Source organism: Tamandua tetradactyla, chromosome 14 (genome assembly GCF_023851605.1).
Source record: "Tamandua tetradactyla isolate mTamTet1 chromosome 14, mTamTet1.pri, whole genome shotgun sequence".
Classification (NCBI taxonomy): domain Eukaryota; kingdom Metazoa; phylum Chordata; class Mammalia; order Pilosa; family Myrmecophagidae; genus Tamandua; species Tamandua tetradactyla.
This window is the reverse complement of record NC_135340.1, coordinates 64,135,692-64,155,658: the sequence shown is the minus strand read 5'-3', so window position 1 is coordinate 64,155,658 and position 19,967 is coordinate 64,135,692. Positions and strand designations below refer to the sequence as shown.

Sequence of the window (19,967 nt, the reverse complement as noted above, 5' to 3'; positions counted from 1 at the left end):
TCCCAAGCCATCATAGCCATCACAGCTTTGCTTTCTGAAACCTACCATGGACACTGTTACTTAGAGCTCCTTACTCACTTGGTTCTACTCCACTGATATTTCTCTAAACTGTATCATCTCCTTTTGGACCCAAGGTGTTGTCCAGCTAATATGTAACATAATGTACTGTTGTTAGAAGGATGGTTTCCCCTATAGGCAATGTGACATTTGTTGCCTACTACCCACCTCCCATTATAGTTTTCTAACCCGTATTTGAGAAGGTTTTGTAAATATGAGTAAGAGATGAGGTAGGTAGTGACCCCTATGTTAGTTTGCAAACTGCCAGAATGCACTATATCAGAACTGGAAAGGCTTTTAAAAGGGGGGATTTAATAAGTTACAAGTTTACAGTTCTAAGCCTATAAAAATGTCCACACTAAGGCATCTATACAAATATTCCTTCAAGGAAGGTCAATCAGTCAGGAACACCTCTGGGTAGCCATGTTGCTGGCATCTGCTAGTGCCTTGCACCTGGGCTCCATTGCTTTCAGCCTCTGTTCCCGTGGGGTTCCTCACCTTGCTTCTCTGGGGCTGATTTTCATCTCTTGGCTTCCCTTGGCTCGCTCTAGGCTCTGGTTTGCTTAACATCTAATCGTGACGTCTGCTGGGCTCCAAGCATCTCCAAACATCCATGTCTCTGTTCTCCACATGACGGCATCTGAGTCAGCTCTGCTCTGAAGTTTCTGTCAGTTCTGAGGCTTTTGTCATTTCTGACTCTCTGAAAAATGTTTCCTCTTTTAAAGGATTCCAGTAAACTTCCGTGGAGATTATCTGCTAAAAAAATTTCCAACCTAGAGTGTTGAATCAGGATTAAAAGAAATGGCTCCTCCCACAAGTTTGAATGAAGATTAAAACATGACTTTTCTGGGGCACATAACATCTTCAAACCAGCACAATCCCTGAGGGTGGAAGTCCAGGGAAAAGTGCTAAATCTGGGGACCCTTGGCATCTAATGGGAGGATGAACATACTGTGAAACATGTTTCAGAAAGGAGGCTGAGGAGACTGTAGAGTATTCCAGAAAGGGAAAGTTAAAGTCTACAGAAGAAAATTATGACTCCTTCACAGATTTGTCTCTGCTTCTGCCTTGCCATTTCTGTGCACTTTTTAGTGTCCATCAACTGCACTGAGAGACAGTTATCTACTCTGGGGAGGACCATTTATGTGTCTCAATTGTTTGTGCCCTACCATAAGAACTACTTCCATGAATAATTAGGCAATTTCATTAGTACTCGTAGACGTTCAAGAGGGAGAAACAATGGGCCTTGGGAGATGAAAGTTTGTGGCACACTACGTTCAGATCAACCAAGGGAAACTTCTAAGTGCAACCCTCAGAAATGGAAATCCAGAAATCAGTGCTTTAAGAACTAACCTGCGTAATAAACTGGACACAGGGTTTGTTCAACAGTCATCTGTTTCCATTGTTTCACACAAACATATATGGTTCTGCCCATGTCCCTTTTAAAGGTCATTGTATTTTGACTCTTTGTATATTAATTCTTTTAGGTGACTTAGAATGTGATTTATATATTTAGTAGTGCTAAACTTTGGGCAATATTTTATTATTTCATGTGGATTTGTTTGGAGAGCATAGCACTCCAAAGAAAGTTGGGATTCTAATCTGTATTAGTTAAGATAATGCTGTCTGCTATAATAAACAATCCTCAAATCTGTACAGGCTTAAATTAATTGATGTTACTATTTCATTAAAAAGAATTCTAAGAGGTGTGTTCTTGTTTAATGTGCAGCTCTCTTCCCATTGATGTTTCAGGGACTCAGGGTCCTTCTATCTTTAAGGCTCTGCCAAGGTTGCTATGTTTATCTGGATTAAGTAGGAGAGTGTAGAAGGGTTTAGTTCAGTTTTTAAAGTGAATTTTTATTGGCAAGACCTGAAAATATGTACTTCACTTCAGCTCACCATTCCATTGGCTAGTACTTAGAGCTATGGTCACACGTAATGCATGTGAGCCTGAGATATTTAATCTAATGCTATACCAAGGAAGAAAATGAAATCGTTTGGGTAACCACCTCGTCAGTCTTTGCCATATTACACTAATTCTACCACTGCTTATCTCTCCTTTTAGATTCTTCTTTTTTATGATAGCAAGGATCATTTCTTACCCACTTTTACAGCTCCCAAATATTTAAAGAAATGACTTACATACAGTACATGCCCAATATCTGCATGCTTCTCAGATAGACAATAAATGAATGAATAGTGTTGAATATTCATAACAGTGTCCTACCTACAGCTCAAGACATTAGGTGCTGTTCTAGAGGACTAAGAAATATTTCCTTCAGGAAGCCACAAAGCAACTCCCAGGATCATCAAAAATGTGAAAGAGACTAATATTAATGCTGCAATCGAGTCAGGGGAGCTCAGGAGGAGGAAATGATGTCAAGAGCTGGATATTGGAAGAAAGTGTGTTGATAGAATCAGTAACTAGTTAGACCAGGAAAATAAATGCCCCAGCACTATGCTCATGTTCTCATCTTCTCTGGGACAACAACAACTGCTCTAGATGACTTGGAAAGGACTTTGGACCAGGCTTGGCACTCCACCAACAAAGGAGATCCTGAAGGTCATGATAGAATGGATCCATGGGAATGTCACAGTATATAAGAGAATTTGCATCGATTGCATGAAAATAATTGAATAATGATAGCGCCAACATGAGAGATGTCTTCCTCCAAAAACTGCAGGTGTTTCTGGGGACATTTTAGGGAACTGGGCTAGAATCATGCTGCTGTCTACCTGTTTAAATTTAGTGTCACTCTTCTTGTCTAGTTTGTAGACAGGGAAATTAGGGAAAACTAATTTTGGAATCAAGAAATCTGAATTGTAGCCCCTGATCCCTCAGTAGCTAGCTATTTGACTTTGGGTAGGCCAATCTACCTCAGATCCCATTTTCATCATCTTAATAAAAAAATGCTGGATTAGATATGTGATGACACATACTTGGCCATGCCCCACCGATGTCTCCATGGCACGCATTGATAATAATCAATCTTTTGCTGAGCTTATACCTTATTTCAGGATCATTACCCACATTCCATCTAGGCAGCCCCTACCAATCCAGTACAATGGAACCCTCTCTACATCCTGAAGCAGATGATCTCTAGCATCCCTTGCAGCTTTAACATTTTGCATTTTTTTATCCTCCTACTTTAAATAGGAGAGCATTGTGCTGAATTTAGAACAGATATTTCAGCTGTAATAAAGGACTTGAGCTTACAATAAAGTGTGAGCCTGTGAAGCTACACCATCTTTAATGCCAAGGGTTTTCTGAATCAGGAGTTACATAAAGAGAAATTCCACAGAAAGTTTTATGTATGAGTCATTGCTTAAGTGGAGGCAGGGGAAAAGGTTGGTCCTGTTTTGGGAAACCTTTCACTTTTTATAACTGAAGAGTAAAAATCATACCATGTGCCTTTTTTGGATTCCTTTTAGCTTTTCTATTTCTAGCTCTTCTTTTCCTTTAAATATTGTGTAAAAGGAAGTCTCCTTCTGAGAGTGTATGATTGTGTGAGATTGGGTGTATGTTGGGAAAATATTGAAATGAATTAGCCTGCTAAAAGGTATATGGACTAGAAGGCAAAGCATAATAAACATATCGCAGTATATAAAGAATTAGATTAATAATGAGCATATTGCTGGATGTTTGCTGAATGAGTAGACTGAGTTCTAATCCGGTGTGAACAGTGATTCACTGTTAAGTTTTAATCCATTGACTCACCCTTCTTTGATTTTACTTTCTGTTTGAAAAACAATCATTCCAACTCCTCTCCAAATCCAATTCATGCAAACATTGTGAGAAATCATTTGACTTTCAAAATAAATCTGGAAATTGATTTTGGTTACTATAAAAATTACAGAAAGGGATTACGTGCAAAGCAAAATTATGCAAGCACTTGTGTAAGGGAATAAACAAGAAAGTGCACTTCAGTTCAAGAATCAAGATTTTGGTTGACGTTACAATTAAAGGGTACTATAGTTTTCATTTGCAATCAAGAAAGCAATTTGGAATATTTTTCCAGAAATTTCTGTGTGAATTTTTTTATTTCTGTTGTTATTTGCACTCCTGAAAATGTGCCCATTCACAAAAATCTCTGGGCAGTCAGACAAAACGGATGTACAGTTGGCTGAACATGCAAGAATGCAAGGAGGAAATGCTCATCTTTATCTCCCACCTGAAGTGGCCAAGTGAAAGCTTCCAATTTTCCAAGCAAAAAGAGATGCCTCTGAATCGTGTCTGTTTACCTCAAATCTTACTCCAAATAAAACATTCTCAAAAGGAAAGGGGGAAAAAAATGAAGGAAAGTTGGGGAAAAGCAAGGGTCAGACCAGCAGGATCATCACTTAATGTTGGCTTTGGGAATTCCAAGCCCTGACTCTTCCTCACCTTGCATTTTCAGTTTCCACCCCACAGCATGCTTGAAGGCCTGCACCCAGAATCCCCTGGTGTTTTAGGATAGAGCAAGGGTGTGGTCAGGAGGATTTGGAAGAAATTCTTCCTGACTGCTGAAATCTTCAGTTCTCACGAAAAGGCCTCCAACTGACTAGATGGGAAGGCTCCTCTCACTGCTGAAGGCCATCTTCTTTGTTGATGGTAGATTTAATCATCCATCAATGCAATCAAATAACTAATGTTTTACATCCATGTATGAAATACCCTCACAATAACAATCAGGCCAGTGCTTGCTTGGCCAAACAAATGGATGCCATAGCCTAGCCAAGTTGACACATGAAATTAACTATCTCAAGTGGCATGGGCTCTATTTCAGGGAATACTTGTCCCATGGGTCAGTGTCCAGGAGGAGTGACTTGTTTTGTAAGTGTGAAGAGTCATGCATATGGTCTGAAGAAGGAAAACAATTCCTTCTTTTCCTTTCTAGGGCCAGTCCAAACAACGAGATCTAATTGTGGGATGGTAATTGATTTCTATGGGTCAGGCTTACAGTTGGGAAGACACCCAACATGTTATATGACTTTAGTTATACCAACATCTGTCCTACTTTATTCCTACTTACCAGTCCTCCAAGATCAAACATACTAACATTCTCATTCTTTTTAAAACAGTGAAATGTCTCTACCAGCATTTTAAGGGGGGTGTGTATAGCAAAAAAAAACAAAGTCAATATTATCCATTTAACCTAAGCACAAATTAGTTCATCAAATTAGCTTATCAGTACCTGATCAGGGCATGGCAGATAAAGGATGGTTAAATTATAATGAGGGAAAATAAAGAAGACACTTTTTTAAAAGTAAGTTCTGACCAGACACTATCATTCTGGAAGCCACCAAAGTATTGTTATTGGTGATAGTGGAGGGGGGTTTAGGCATAAAAAAAGAGACATGAGAGAAGTCACTCAGGGAGGAGATGTACCCCTCATCAGGCTGCTGACACTGTTTTTGGGCTCTTGGAAAGTTCTGAATGGAGTGAGAATGATCCGCTCTCTCATTTGTAATGCATGTGTCCCCAAGACCAATTCAGCTACTCTATAGGGCTAGACCAGCACCTACCTTCTTCAGCACCAGTTGGTTAAGAGCAAAGTTCTGGAGTCAGATTTCTTGGAGTCAAGTCCTAGATCCCTCTCTACCAGCTGCTTGAGCTTAGACAAGTCACTCAATCCTATGTCTTGATTTCCTCATCTAAAATAAGTTAGAATTGTGGTAAAGGCCAAATGAGATAAGGTTTATAAAGCCTTTAATCCAGGGTCTGGCATGGAATAAACAGTAGACAGAGGTAAGATGTTAATAACTGATATCCTATTATTTTCTCTTCTTTTTTATTGAAGAGGTCACTAGTGATTCTTTAGTGCTTATTCCAACAGACACACTTTGGTCCTCTCTTTGATCACTCCATTTAATGATTTAATGTGACCATCTTGACCACCTTTTCTTTGAAACCAATTTCTCTTTAAACTCTTAATGAAAACATCCTTGCTAGTTTTATTCCAACTTCTTTAGCAATTATTTTAGACCTCTTTGTAGGTTCCATATTTACTTTCCCCCTTATACCTAAATGACCACAAAATCTGTAGATCCTGTGTCCAAGTATCAGCAGAGGCTTTCACCATATCTCCAGCCCTTTTCTTACCTCTTTGAATTAGGTAACCATTATTTCTTACCCAGAACTCTGCAGTGGCTTCCTGTTTGGTCGTCTTCTCCTGCCATCCTCTAATCCATTTTTCACAGAGCAATTTCCCTGTAACAGAAATATGATCCACAAAACTGTGCTGCTCAGAATTTTTCAAGCATCTCTCCTTGGTCATCAGAAGTGGGGCTATGGGATGGTGATGACTCAGAGACACTTATTGTTCCTTTCAGGCATCCTCTTTTCTCTTCCAATCACAGCAATGCTCATAGCATTCTATACCAAACCTAGCAGAAGGAGGAAGAGGTTAAATTGGCCAAACTTCCACCCCTTTCTGCTTAAAACTTTCAACTTTCAATACATTTCAACAAGCGTTTATTAGTGACCACTGGTTGAAGTGCTTTGTACTTTTTTTACCAGTCTTCAAAATAATTAGGTGGAATAATTGGAAGTAAGAAAAGAGACACAGAATTAAGGCCCTGCTTAAGGTTATACCTTCTAGTAAGATGAAAATTTTCTGTTTGCTTTTCCAGGTTGCTTGCCATTAAACTTCAAGATAGTCTTTATCTATCATTCAAAATCTTTATCCTGCAGGGGTAAGTTCTCTTCTGGCTGATGTCTCTTCTGATGATGCTGTGGGTCTGCAGCAGAGATTGGCAGAGATGTAGACTGGGAAAACTGTGCAGATTTAAACACAATGCCAATTTCATAGGAGCCTGATAAGTGTTCAGTGAGTGGGAAGAGGAGTCCATATGAGAAAGTGAGCTGGCTACTCAAATAGGGTCTCCAAGGCAAACATCAACAACAGACACAGTTGTCTCACTTCTAGCTATTCCTCCACTAGGCTTCTAGTTGTTGGGTCGGCCATAGCTTTCTCTGGTGCTCCAAAGGCTGCTCTACTCTAAGTTTCAGCTAGAAAGGTTAAGCTAAGTAAGTATCATAATCATTACATAAACTGTTCCAGGAAGGTTGGTTTTTCACTTTGGAGGCAGTGTATTTCAACTTTATGTGGTGTCAAACAGAAACTCCCACCCACCCGTATTCTCATCCTCTATCCTTGGTTTCATAATTTGTGTGTTTGAATATTACATGCTTCCCCCAGCCTCACCAACCCTGATAGCTGGCCTTATAAACACAGACAATAGAAACAAACCCCTCTCCAGAACTTTTAGTTTGGGACATGATTAATTCTTAGTATAGGAGCTTTTGTACTTGTGCTTCTTTAAGTTGGACTCAGCTTTTGTTAATGTGTAGAGAGTAGACCAACATACATGGTGCTCAATTTTTTCACCCTGTGTGTAATTGAACACTTATTGTGTGTCTTCTTATACTATTCCAGCCACTGTGGATACAAGAGTGAACTAGACAGATATCACCCCTTCCCCTCAAGGAGCTTACATTCTATAGAGGGAAGCAACAAAAAGTACTTGTGTGTAGGAAACAACCGGATAGTGTAGAATAAAATAAAATAAAGTCCATGAAAGACTTAAACAGGGAAATGGGATAAATGGGAATCTTGTAGTGTGAAGTAAGTCAGTTTGACAGGAGGCAATCCACTACCCTAAGGAGGTGGCATCAACAAACAAAACCTTGAGACTGAGAAGAAGCCAGTCAGGCTAATGTTCTCAGGAAGAGGCTGAAAGGACAAAGGCTATGAGTCAGGAGAGAGTTTAGGCTGTTTGGGGTACTGAAAGGCCAACCTGGCTTCAGTAAAGGAAACATTCGGGAGGGCAGCATGCCATGTCTTTCAAATAACCTAACTGGAGTGGAAGGTGTGGTTTGAGCCCATGCTCTGCGACTTACTGCTCTCTGCAAGGCAGTACGTTTTCCAAAGGGCCTGATTTGGCCGCAGTGTCAGTACCCTGAACCCAGCAAGCTCAGGCTGAGTCTTCTAGCCACTATAATGGTTAGATCAAATTGCTTCAGAGTCTTGGATTGGGACACCTGAGAAACAAACTCTGGGATGGATATTTGAATGCAGGGGGCTAATTGGAAGGTGTTCATGGGAATGACACCTGTGAGAGAGTGAGGAAAACAAGATTTTGAGATACAATTGCAAGAAAGACTGCGGTCTGTTTCACAGGGAGCTCTGAAGCTGTGATGGCCCTTCAGAATTGTCTTGAATTGAGGTGCAGAAATTGGGCCTTGTCCTTTTCTATGTTGGTCAGTCATTGAATGTAGGCTGCTCCTGGGTAGGCATGGTAGTTAAAACTGTATGTACCCCAGAAAACCATGTTCTTAAATCTAATCCATTCTTGTGGGTGTAAACTCATTGTAAATGGGATCTTTTGATGGGGCTACTTCAGTTAAGGTGTGACCCACCCCATTCTGGATGGTTCTTAATCCTATTATTAGAGTCTATCTTAAAGAGAAGCAACACAAATGGAGAGAAAAACCACAGAAGCAAGAAGTTGAAATGAGCAAAGTCAAGAAGAGAAGGGAAAGACCAGCAAATGTGCCATATGCCTTGCCATGTGGCTGAGGAGCCAAGGATCACCAGCAGCTGTCTTTGGGAAGAAAGTGTGACCTTGATGATGCCTTAGTTTGGACATTTTCTCAGCCTCAAAACTGTAAGCTAATACATTCCCATTGTTTAAGCCAAGCCATTTCATGGTATTTTCTAGCGCTGCCTAGGAAACTAAAACATTAGGGGATGTAACTAGGGTACAGCAGCTCCCTTCAGCTAAAGACAATGCCCAGAGAGGGACTCAGCCGTGAGCCATCAACAGGAAGCCTTCCTAGCACAGGGGGAATAGTGTATCAGTCCTGAAGGGGAATCTGGACAGCAGATCATAGCATCTGCTACACTCATAGATATTCTGGCTAAATAGATAGTAAACAGCCATCGTTAAGGCTCAACTGACAGTTGGATTTCTCTGTATCTGAGAACATGGTCATTGAGAAGAGACTATTTTGCCATTTTCCATGAGGAAATCTGACTCAATCAGATACACTTATTTATTCTTAATTTTTTGAGGTTGCTTAAAAGTCTATTAACACTAATATTTTTTTAAGGTATTCTCTGTTATGTAGGCCTCCTGGCAAATAGTTTCTGTTTGAGGGCAAAACAAATCTCATGAGATATGTGTCCCTAGTCATTTGTACGCCATCCAGCATTTTCCACAACTGGTGTAAACTGAAATGGTTTTCAGACATATTAAGTCCAGAAAGCCTGGTTTCTAGTCCTCAGAGAGAAGATTAGATTAGAAATTTAAGGAGAGGCTTCAGGCACTTCTGAATGGGGCAGCTCTTGCTCCTGTGAAGCGGCTTTATGCTCCTGTTCAAAGCCAAAGACACGCTGTCATTGGACATTGTGGTCAAGCATATTACCAGAGTCAGGGGATAGAGGATGAGGGGGTGTGCCGTGAAAGTTTGAAAAGGCTTCTGAGTGAAGTATATATGAGAACAGACCTGAATAAAGTGAGGGAGTAAGTCACGCAGATTTCTGGAGGTAGAACTTTCAAGAGAGAGGGAAGAAAATGTCCAAAAGTCCTGAGGCTGCAGAATGTTCAAGTCTCAGAAAGGAGGTCATTGTGATTGGGGCACAGTGAGCAAAAGAGGTGGAGTGAGCAAAAGGGTTGGCAGGGTCTAGATTTCCAGGTAAGGAGACTACAGGAAGGAGTTGGGATTTCTGTCTCTGTGTTTGTTTGTTTTTCTGAGTGATATGAGAAGTCATTAGAAGTTTTGGAGTAAGGGGTGCTATGATCTGGCATTATGTATAAAAGGCTCACTCTGGCTGTTTTATAAAGAACGGACATAGAAAGAAAGGGAAGAAGAGCACAAGTAGAACACTTTTATGATAATGAAGGCGAGAGCCTAAGGTGACTTAAACTAGGGTATCTGAGGAAGCTGTGAGAATTTGTTGCATACTGAATAAACTTTGGAAGTAAAATTTCTTGACGATTTGATTTTAAGTGTGGGAGGGATGGGAGTCAAAGGTGGCTCCAGAATTTCTGAAGTTTGCAGATGTCTCGTTGCCTTCTTAGCAGTATTTCCCAGCACTGTTATGCCGAGTCCCTGCCTCTACTGCCTAACCTTGTTCTTCCTCCATCTTCTTCCATCCCAAGGACTCCCCACTTACTTACCCAAGTACTTCAGTATGACCTCTCCCCCACCCCAGGTCTGTCCTCTTTGACAGTTCCTCTACTTTTAAATTCCTTTTTACATTCTGTGCTGTGTTTTAGTCTATGATTCCCTGTGTAGCAACTGACTAGTGATTTCGCTGCTTTGCTAAACACAGTGAAGTCCAAGTTGCTAATTTCAAAATGTCGTGCACTTCTACATCCCCACCCCATACGTATCCATTTTTAATATTGGATTTAATACGGATTTAACACATATCCATTTTTAACCCTACCTTATCTCACAGTCGCAAACAATGTAGGAATTTTAGGTAACATCAATGTCAATGGTGAGAGATTTGAGAGATGGGGTCCTTTTTCACTGGGAGCTTTTACATTTCTTTTATCTTTATAGCAACCTACCTGATAAGTAAGTATTGCTATTATATTAATAGAGAAAGGAACTGAGACCAAGAGCATGGCTGGTAAGTAATGGTATCCATGGTAACCAACCCAAACCTGCCTGATTCCAGAGTTCCGTCTTTCCTCCACTCCATACCCTGGTGGAGCAGAGGGTTGCAATGAATTTCTGGGTTATGAGGGCACCAAAAGTGGGTTTGCTGTTTAGGTGTGTTGAAATAAATTTGTGTTATTTATAACCTGCAACTTGGCAGGAAAGAACTTAAAAGGCCACCCAGTAGCTACATTTGTTTCTGGTGTTAAAGACAGTTTTAAGAATGACTTCTACTCCAGAGTTATAGTCTGCCAATTCACTAAAGCCCCATACTGCCTACCTTCAGAGCCTAGAAGTCCTACATATCTTTATGGCACAAGCTTTGGGACTGTGTCAGTCCCTTAAAAGAGGCTTGTAGTGGATGTTGGTAAAATGACCATAGAGGTTGAAGATGAGGATCTGTTTTCTCACTTGACACCTGGAAATCTGTTGTTTACCATTTCCTGGCAAGAACTTGGGACCTACTCCCATTTGTCTCACTACTTGCAATGGTACCGCATTGAAATAGACTTCTGTTTACAGGTGCAGTGAAAGAATAGACCATTAATGACTCTGTCGACTTAATAGACCATGTCAACTTATCTAGACCTGTAAACAGAAAATCAGAGCCATAGTTTCCTGCTGCCCTTCTGGATTTCCAAGCTGCCTTTTAGCCATGAACTTTATTTTTCCTGATTAGGAACAAAGGCATTATTGGGAGAAGGGGAATGGGAGAGTGGAAGGAAAGAGTCTTATCACAGCAGCTTCTAACTCTAAGATTCTGTCATCCAATTAGGATACGGTTACATAGGTAAGGATAGCAATCGCTACCTGTTTTCTTTTCTTAGCAAATCCTTTGCATCACACCTATTTGACATGTCATTCTAAAGTGCTAAATTTCACTCATTAGTTCACATTCCTAGTCTATTTTCATCCTGTGAAAAACTGTACCACCACAGATCTGTGTTAAATTTCTTAGGTATTTAAGAGGTGACCTTTTATTTTAGTTACAGCAACTTTTAAATTTGTGTATGTTAGTATTAAACTTCAGGAAGCAACCAAACCGCTAAACAGGATTAATAGCTGTTGCTTGATTAAGGCCTATCACTCATATTAATTGAATTTAAAAAGTAATGACTAATTGAAAATATTAATAACATTTTAAAGTAATAAATAAACCATCACAATTTATTTTTTGTTTTCCAAGACTATTTTTTAAAAACCACACACAAGCATTTAATGAGCTTTGCTAATAAAGGGGGAACAATGGCAGAGCTAAAGGAAATCACCGTGTATTAAGAATAATTGGCATGCTAGACCCTTCATTCATGTTACCACATTTAACTCTCTGAATGATTAAGTACAATGCCCTGTGAAACCAATAAGATTCTCTAAGTATATTACATGGTGGAGGATTTACAATAGCTAATTTTAAAATTTTATTTTGCTCAATTTTAAAGTCAAGGGCCTAATTGCAACTCTGAACATACTTAAAGCTTTTGGTGGGGCACATTATCCTGAAACAGAGCGATCATCATTTTTGCATTTATTTATTAAATATTGAACTACTACCTAATAAAGTCAGTAGGATACCGAGATGAATCAGATGCATATTTATTTCTAGTAAAATTCTAATCAAATGTAATTTAAATCAAAACATTTCATGGAGCAAGCTCTTTCATTGAACTTTATATGCTGACAAAATTTTGATGGAAAAGCAAAGAGTCAATAATTGTTATGATCATCTTGCAGAAAAGGAACGAAGTGAGGGGCTCCATCTATTAGACTCCAGACCTATAATGTAGGCAGTGTGTATTGGCCCAGGGATAAACAAATAGACCAATAGACCACAATAGGAAACCAGACAAACTTATGCATACAGGGAAACATATATAAAAGCAAACATATTGTACATAGACCAGTTAAGAAAGTATCCACTATTGAATAAATGGTGGTGGGGAAATTATTTATCCAGATAGAAAGAATAAAATGAGATTCCTATCTTGCTTCCTCCACCAAAAACAATTTCAGGTGGATTAATGGCCTAAAAGAAAATCTGTGAGGCATAGACAAAAATTAAATGGAAAATATTAACTGTGTTTGTGCTGTCAGGTTTTCTTAGACTATACAATAGCAAAATCTATAAAGAATAAAATTTGATCAATTTGGTTATAATAAAATTTAGTTAAATAAAAAGAAAGTTTCTATATGGAAAGACACCATAAACAGAGAAAAAACTATAAACTACACATTGGGACTAGATTGCTATCTGGAGTATGTGAAGAATGAAGGACTCCTGCAGATCAGTAAGAAAGCAATCCAGTTGAAATGGGACAAAGAGAGCATCCCAATAGCTAATAAACCCAGGAAAAGATGCTCAGCATCAACAATAGCAGATTGTTGCAACACACTATTTCACAACTATCAGAGTGATGAAGATTTTTATATCTGACACTATAAAATGTTGGTGAGGATGTGGAGCAATGGAAATTATGTACTGCAGATGGGACTTACAGAAAGACTTTGGACAACAATGTGGCAACATATGTTTCCTAGAATACAAGGCTTAAATCTAATATTTATGGAAAGTTGCAATCTCAGGGCAGCAAGCACAAGGGAGAAGCAAACTGAGACACAGAAGGATGGGAAGCAAGCAAAATGATGTGTTAAAAGCACAGATGGCACAAAAGAACCATGCCTCAAAGCAGTTTGCTGGAGAGAGAAAGGGAAAAGATATCAATCTATTGAGTCCTTGCAGTCTTTTCATTCTCAGTGATCAGAACTTACCCGTAGGAAGTTCACTCTTCCACACTTCCAGGTCCTGTCACCTAGTTTCTGTGGCAGCTTCTATGGACGCCATTTTCCATGTCTTGTGGAATGGTGCTTCCTTCAAATCTGGAAGTGGTAAGAGGAGTCAGATATTTCCACTGTTGCCTGGTGAACGTCAGGCAAGCATGCATTGTAATCGCAATGGCAGCTGAGGTGGGGCAAGCAGCCAAGGGTCTGGGAAACAAGTGATGAGAAGAGCCTGAAGGGCTACATACAAAGAACCAAATATAGAGGGAGATGTGATTGAGAGGTGTACATAAGGGGATTCAACTGTATTGATAATGTTTTACAGCTTAAACTGAGTATTAGGTACATGCTGCTTTCCCTATTATACCTTTGAAATATATCTTAAAAAATTTTTAACATAGAATTTTTTTCATCCAGTTCAAAGGGCTTAAATGATGTTTTAAGTATCAAATTGAAGGAAGTTTTAAACCTTGAAAGACTATGTTTGAGATTTCCCCCTACTCCTCTGTTGAGGGTGGTAAGATGCATAGAACTTGTGAGGGAGTGAAGATCAGCTATATAAAAATAGGGTGCATGCATGGTTCAGTGGTAGAATGCTCACTTTCTTGGTGGGAGACCTGGGTTAAATTCCCAAACCATGCACCCAAAAAATAAAAAATAAAAAAAAGAAAGGAGCTACATTTTCTTTCCAGGTCTGATTGGTCATTAAGTTGATTTACACCCTTCCCACAATTGAGACTTCATGGAAGAGGTGGATTTTGAAACTGGCTTCGAAAGATAAGCAAACTAAGCATAGGACATAAATAACTAGTTCAGGAAATAGGTAATAATTCAGTTTGATCAGAGCATTTGTCTTGTGGAGAAAGTAGTGGGATATATGGTTGGGAAGATATCTGAATTTGGAATGCAAAGGACCTTGGTAGCCTGGCTATGGAATCTATACTTAATTTAATTGGCAATAGAGAGGTACTGAAAATTTTCATGCAGTGTGACCAGAATTGTGTTTTAGAAAGATTTGGCAAAATTAATTCTCCCTGAATTATGTTCCATTGATTAAGGTGGAGGAATTTTAGGAAAGGGGTGACCAATGGAACAGCTTTTCCCTGTAGCAGACTGCTAGGGCTCACCAAGTCTTTTTCTCCCCTTCTTCCTAGGTACACATCTAAACTATATACCCTGGCGATATGACTGAGTTCTAGCCAATGGAATTTGTAAGGCGATCCCTCCAGATCTGTTGAATGAATTTTCCCTTGCAATACCCGTGTTCTCTTTTCCCTTGCTTGCTGTACAGATATAGAAGACCCAGTGGTGTTCCTGAGGGCCCTGAAAGATAGCAGAGCTACTAGATGGAGGAAGCCTGGGTCCCTGAATGACTTCATGGAGCAGAAACTCCACCCCATCCTCTCTGCACACCTCCAGTGGACTGTGGCATGACCATGAAACAAACATTTGTTGTGCTATATTCCCGGTTAGCCTATCCTGACTAATATACTATATAATTACATTCCTAGTTAGCCTATCCTGACTAATATACTATATAATTATATTTATATATTTGTTTTTTCCTACTAAAAACAGTGATCTCTTTAAGGGCAGAAATACACAGTTCTTCAATCACTATTGCTAGCAAAGTATGTTCAATAAATATTTATTAAATGAATATTCAGTTTAAGTCCCTAAAATATTTTATAATGGACTAGTATATTTTATTAGAGTGGACTTACGTATTTTATAATGTTTTCTGTGAACCCACTGCTCCTTCTAAAATGGTTGCTCAAACAACCACACCGAGAAAAATGTTCTTAAGCATCAGAAAAATAAAATAGTAAGTCAACCAGACTTCCCTATTTCTCAAGTATCTTCATTATCTGACATCTTCCTGCAATTAGAAAATAACAGATTGGGACTAGAGGTTTCTAAGGGGCATAATCACATATCTCCAAAGTAATGAAGGAAAGAAAGCTTTCATCGACCAGTCTTGTAGTGAAAAGAATAAAATTCTTCACATTCTATAGGTCTAAATTAATTTCTATCCCTACATTTTTTTTTATTAATTAACGGAAAAAAAGAAATTAACCCAACATTTAGAAATCATACCATTCTACATACGCAATCAGTAATTCTTAACATCATCACATAGATGTATGATCATCGTTTCTTAGTACATTTGCATTGGTTTAGAAGAACTAGCAACACAACAGAAAAAGATATAGAATGTTAATATAGAGAAAAGAAATAAAAGTAATAATAATAGTAAAAAAAAAAAAGACCTATAGCTCAGATGCAGCTTCATTCAGTGTTTTAACAAGATTACTTTACAATTAGGTATTATTGTGCTGTCCATTTTTGAGTTTTTGTATCTAGTCCTGTTGCACAGTCTGTATCCCTTCAGCTCCAATCACCCATTATCTTACCCTGTTTCTAACTCCTGCTGGACTCTATTACCAATGACATATTCCAAGTTTATTCTCGAATGTACGTTCATATCAGTGGGACCATACAGTATTTGTCCTTTAGTTTTTGGCTAGACTCACTCAGCATAATGTTCTCTAGGTCCATCCATGTTATTACATGCTTCATAAGTTTATCCTGTCTTAAAGCTGCATAATATTCCATTGTATGTATATACCAGTTTGTTTAGCCACTAGTCTGTTGATGGAGATTTTGGCTGTTTCCATCTCTTTGCAATTGTAAATAACGCTGCTATAAACATTGGTGTGCAAATGTCCGTTTGTGTCTTTGCCCTTAAGTCCTTTGAGTAGATACCCAGCAATGGTATTGCTGGGTTGTATGGCAATTCTATATTCAGCTTTTTGAGGAACCGCCAAACTGCCTTCCACAGTGGTTGCACCATTTGACATTCCCACCAACAGTGGATAAGTGTGCCTCTTTCACCGCATCCTCTCCAGCACTTGTCATTTTCTGTTTGGTTGATAATGGCCATTCTGGTGGGTGTGAGATAATATCTCATTGTGGTTTTGATTTGCATTTCTCTAATGGCCAGGGACATTGAGCATCTCTTCATGTGCCTTTTGGCCATTTGTATTTCCTCTTCTGAGAGGTGTCTGTTCAAGTCTTTTTCCCATTTTGTAATTGGGTTGGCTGTCTTTTTGTTGTTGAGTTGAACAATCTCTTTACAAATTCTGGATACTAGACCTTTATCTGATATGTCATTTCCAAATATTGTCTCCCACTGTGTAGGCTATCTTTCTACTTTCTTGATAAAGTTCTTTGATGCACAAAAGTGTTTAATTTTGAGGAGTTCCCATTTATTTATTTCCTTCTTCAGTGCTCTTGCTTTAGGTTTAAGGTCCATAAAACCGCCTCCAATTGTAAGTTTCATAAGATATCTCCCTACATTTTCCTCTGTTTTATGGTCTTAGACCTAATGTTTAGATCTTTGATCCATTTTGAGTTAACTTTTGAATAGGGTGTGAGATATGGGTCTTCTTTCATTCTTTTGCATATGGATATCCAGTTCTCTAGGCACCATTTATTGAAGAGACTGTTCTGTCCCAGGTGAGTTGGCTTGACTGCCTTATCAAAGATCAAATGTCCATAGATGAGAGGGTCTATATCTGAGCACTCTATTCAATTCCATTGGTCGATATATCTATCTTTATGCCAATACCATGCTGTTTTGACCACTGTGGCTTCATAATATGCCTTAAAGTCAGGCAGCGCGAGACCTCCAGCTTCGTTTTTTTTCCTCAAGATGTTTTTAGCAATTCGGAGCACCCTGCCCTTCCAGATAAATTTGCTTATTGGTTTTTCTATTTCTGAAAAATAAGTTGTTGGGATTTTGATTGGTATTGCATTGAATCTGTAAATCAGTTTAGGTAGATTGACATCTTAACTATATTTAGTCTTCCAATCCATGAACACGGTATGCCCTTCCATCTATTTAGGTCTTCTGTGATTTCTTTTAACAGTTTTTTGTAGTTTTCTTTATATAGGTTTTTTGTCTCTTTAGTTAAATTTATTCCTAGGTATTTTATTCTTTTAGTTGCGATTGTAAATGGGATTCATTTCTTGATTTCCCCCTCAGCTTGTTCATTGCTAGTGTATAGAAATGCTACAGATCTTTGAATGTTGATCTTGTAACCTGCTACTTTGCTGTACTCATTTATTAGCTCTAGTAGTTTTGTTGTGGATTTTTCTGGGTTTTTGACGTATAGTATCATATCGTCTGCAAACAGTGATAGTTTTACTTCTTCCTTTCCAATTTTGATGCCTTGTATTTCTTTTTCTTGTCTAATTGCTCTGGCTAGAACCTTCAACACAATGTTGAACAATAGTGGTGATAGTGGACATCCTTGTCTTGTTCCTGATCTTAGGGGGAAAGTTTTCAATTTTTCCCCATTGAGGATGATATTAGCTGTGGGTTTTTCATATATTCCCTCTATCATTTTAAGGAAGTTCCCTTGTATTCCTATCTTTTGAAGTGTTTTCAACAGGAAAGGATGTTGAATCTTGTCAAATGCCTTCTCTGCATCAATGGAGATGATCATGTGATTTTTCTGCTTTGATTTGTTGATATGGTTTATTACATTAATTGATTTTCTTATGTTGAACCATCCTTGCATGCCTGGGATGAATCCTACTTGGTCATGATGTATAATTCTTTTAATGTGTTGTTGGATACAATTTGCTAGAATTTTATTGAGGATTTTTGCATCTATATTCATTAGAAAGATTGGTCTGTAGTTTTCTTTTTTTGTAATATTGTTGCCTGGTTTTGGTATGAGGGTGATGTTGGCTTCATAGAATGAATTAGGTAGTTTTCCCTCCACTTCGATTTTTTTGAAGAGTTTTAGGAGAGTAGGTACTAATTCTTTCTGGAATGTTTGATAGAATTCACATGTGAAGCCGTCTGGCCCTGGACTTTTCTTTTTAGGAAGCTTTTGAATGACTAATTCAATTTCTTTACTTGTGATTGGTTTGTTGAGGTCATCTATTTCTTCTTGAGTCAAAGTTGGTTGTTCATGTCTTTCCAGGAACCTGTCCATTTCCTCTAAATTGTTGTATTTATTAGCGTAAAGTTGTTCATAGTATCCTGTTATTACCTCCTTTATTTCTGTGAGGTCAGTAGTTATGTCTCCTCTTCCATTTCTGATCTTATTTATTTGCGTCCTCTCTCTTCTTCTTTTTGTCAACCTTGATAAGGGCCCATCAATCTTATTGATTTTCTCATAGAACCAACTTCTGGTCTTATTGATTTTCTCTATTGTTTTCATGTTTTCAATTTCATTTATTTCTGCTCTAATCTTTGTTATTTCTTTTCTTTTGCTTGCTTTGGGATTAGTTTGCTGTTCTTTCTCCAGTTCTTCTAAATGGACAGTTAATTCCTGAATTTTTGCCTTTTCTTCTTTTCTGATATAGGCATTTAGGGCAATAAATTTCCCTCTTAGCACTGCCTTTGCTGCGTCCCATAAGTTTTGATATGTTGTGTTTTCATTTTCATTCGCCTTGAGGTATTTACTAATTTCTTTTGCAATTTCTTCTTTGACCCACTTGTTGTTTAAGAGTGTGTTGTTGAGCCCCCACGTATTTGTGAATTTTCTGGCACTTCACCTATTATTGATTTCCAACTTCATTCCTTTATGATCCGAGAAAGTGTTGTGTATGATTTCAATCTTTTTAAATTTGTTAAGACTTGCTTTGTGACCCAGCATATGGTCTATCTTTGAGAATGATCCATGAGCACTTGAAAAAAAGGTGTATCCTGCTGTTGTGGGATGTAATGTCCTATAAATGTCTGTTAAGTCTAGCTCATTTATAGTAATATTCAGATTCTCTATTTCTTTATTGATCCTCTGTCTAGATGTTCTGTCCATTGATGAGAGTGGTGAATTGAAGTCTCCAACTATTATGGTATATGTGCCTATTTCCCTTTTCAGTGTTTGCAGTATATTCCTCACGTATTTTGGGGCATTCTGGTTCGGTGCGTAAATATTTATGATTGTTATGTCTTCTTGTTTAATTGTTCTTTTTATTAGTATATAGTGTCCTTCTTTGTCTCTTTTAACTGTTTTACATTTGAAGTCTAATTTGTTGGATATTAGTATAGTCACTCCTGCTCTTTTCTGGTTGTTATTTGCATGAAATATCTTTTCCCAACCTTTCACTTTCAACCTATATTTATCTTTGGGTCTAAGATGTGTTTCCTGTAGACAGCATATAGAAGGATCCTGTTTTTTAATCCATTCTGCCAATCTATGTCTTTTGATTGGGGAATTCAGTCCATTAACATTTAGTGTTATTACTGTTTGGATAATATTTTCCTCTAACATTTTGCTTTTGTATTATATATATCATATCTGATTTTCCTTCTTTCTACACTCTTCTCCATACCTCTCTCTTCTGTCTTTTCGTATCTGACTCTAGTGCTCCCTTTAGTATTTCTTGCAGAGCTGGTCTCTTGGTCACAAATTCTCTCAGTGACTTTTTGTCTGAGAATGTTTTAATTTCTCCCTCATTT

General features: G+C 38.3%; 1 long non-coding RNA gene across 5 annotated transcripts in view; it reads right to left on the bottom strand.

The window, feature by feature from the left end:
- The window catches only part of LOC143655153 (uncharacterized), an 85,050-nt gene extending 74,369 nt beyond the window's left edge, over positions 1-10,681 (bottom strand). For 3 of the 5 annotated variants that reach the window (XR_013162075.1, XR_013162076.1, XR_013162077.1), the window contains exons 1-3: positions 10,494-10,671; positions 6,632-6,777; positions 6,171-6,423 (exon numbers count right to left, since the gene is read on the bottom strand). This is a non-coding gene — a long non-coding RNA (uncharacterized LOC143655153). Of the gene's footprint in view, positions 1-6,170; positions 6,424-6,631; positions 6,778-10,493 lie in introns of all 5 variants that reach the window. The other 2 variants (XR_013162079.1, XR_013162078.1) reach the window with 2 other exon arrangements.
- Positions 10,682-19,967: the final 9,286 nt, after the last annotated feature.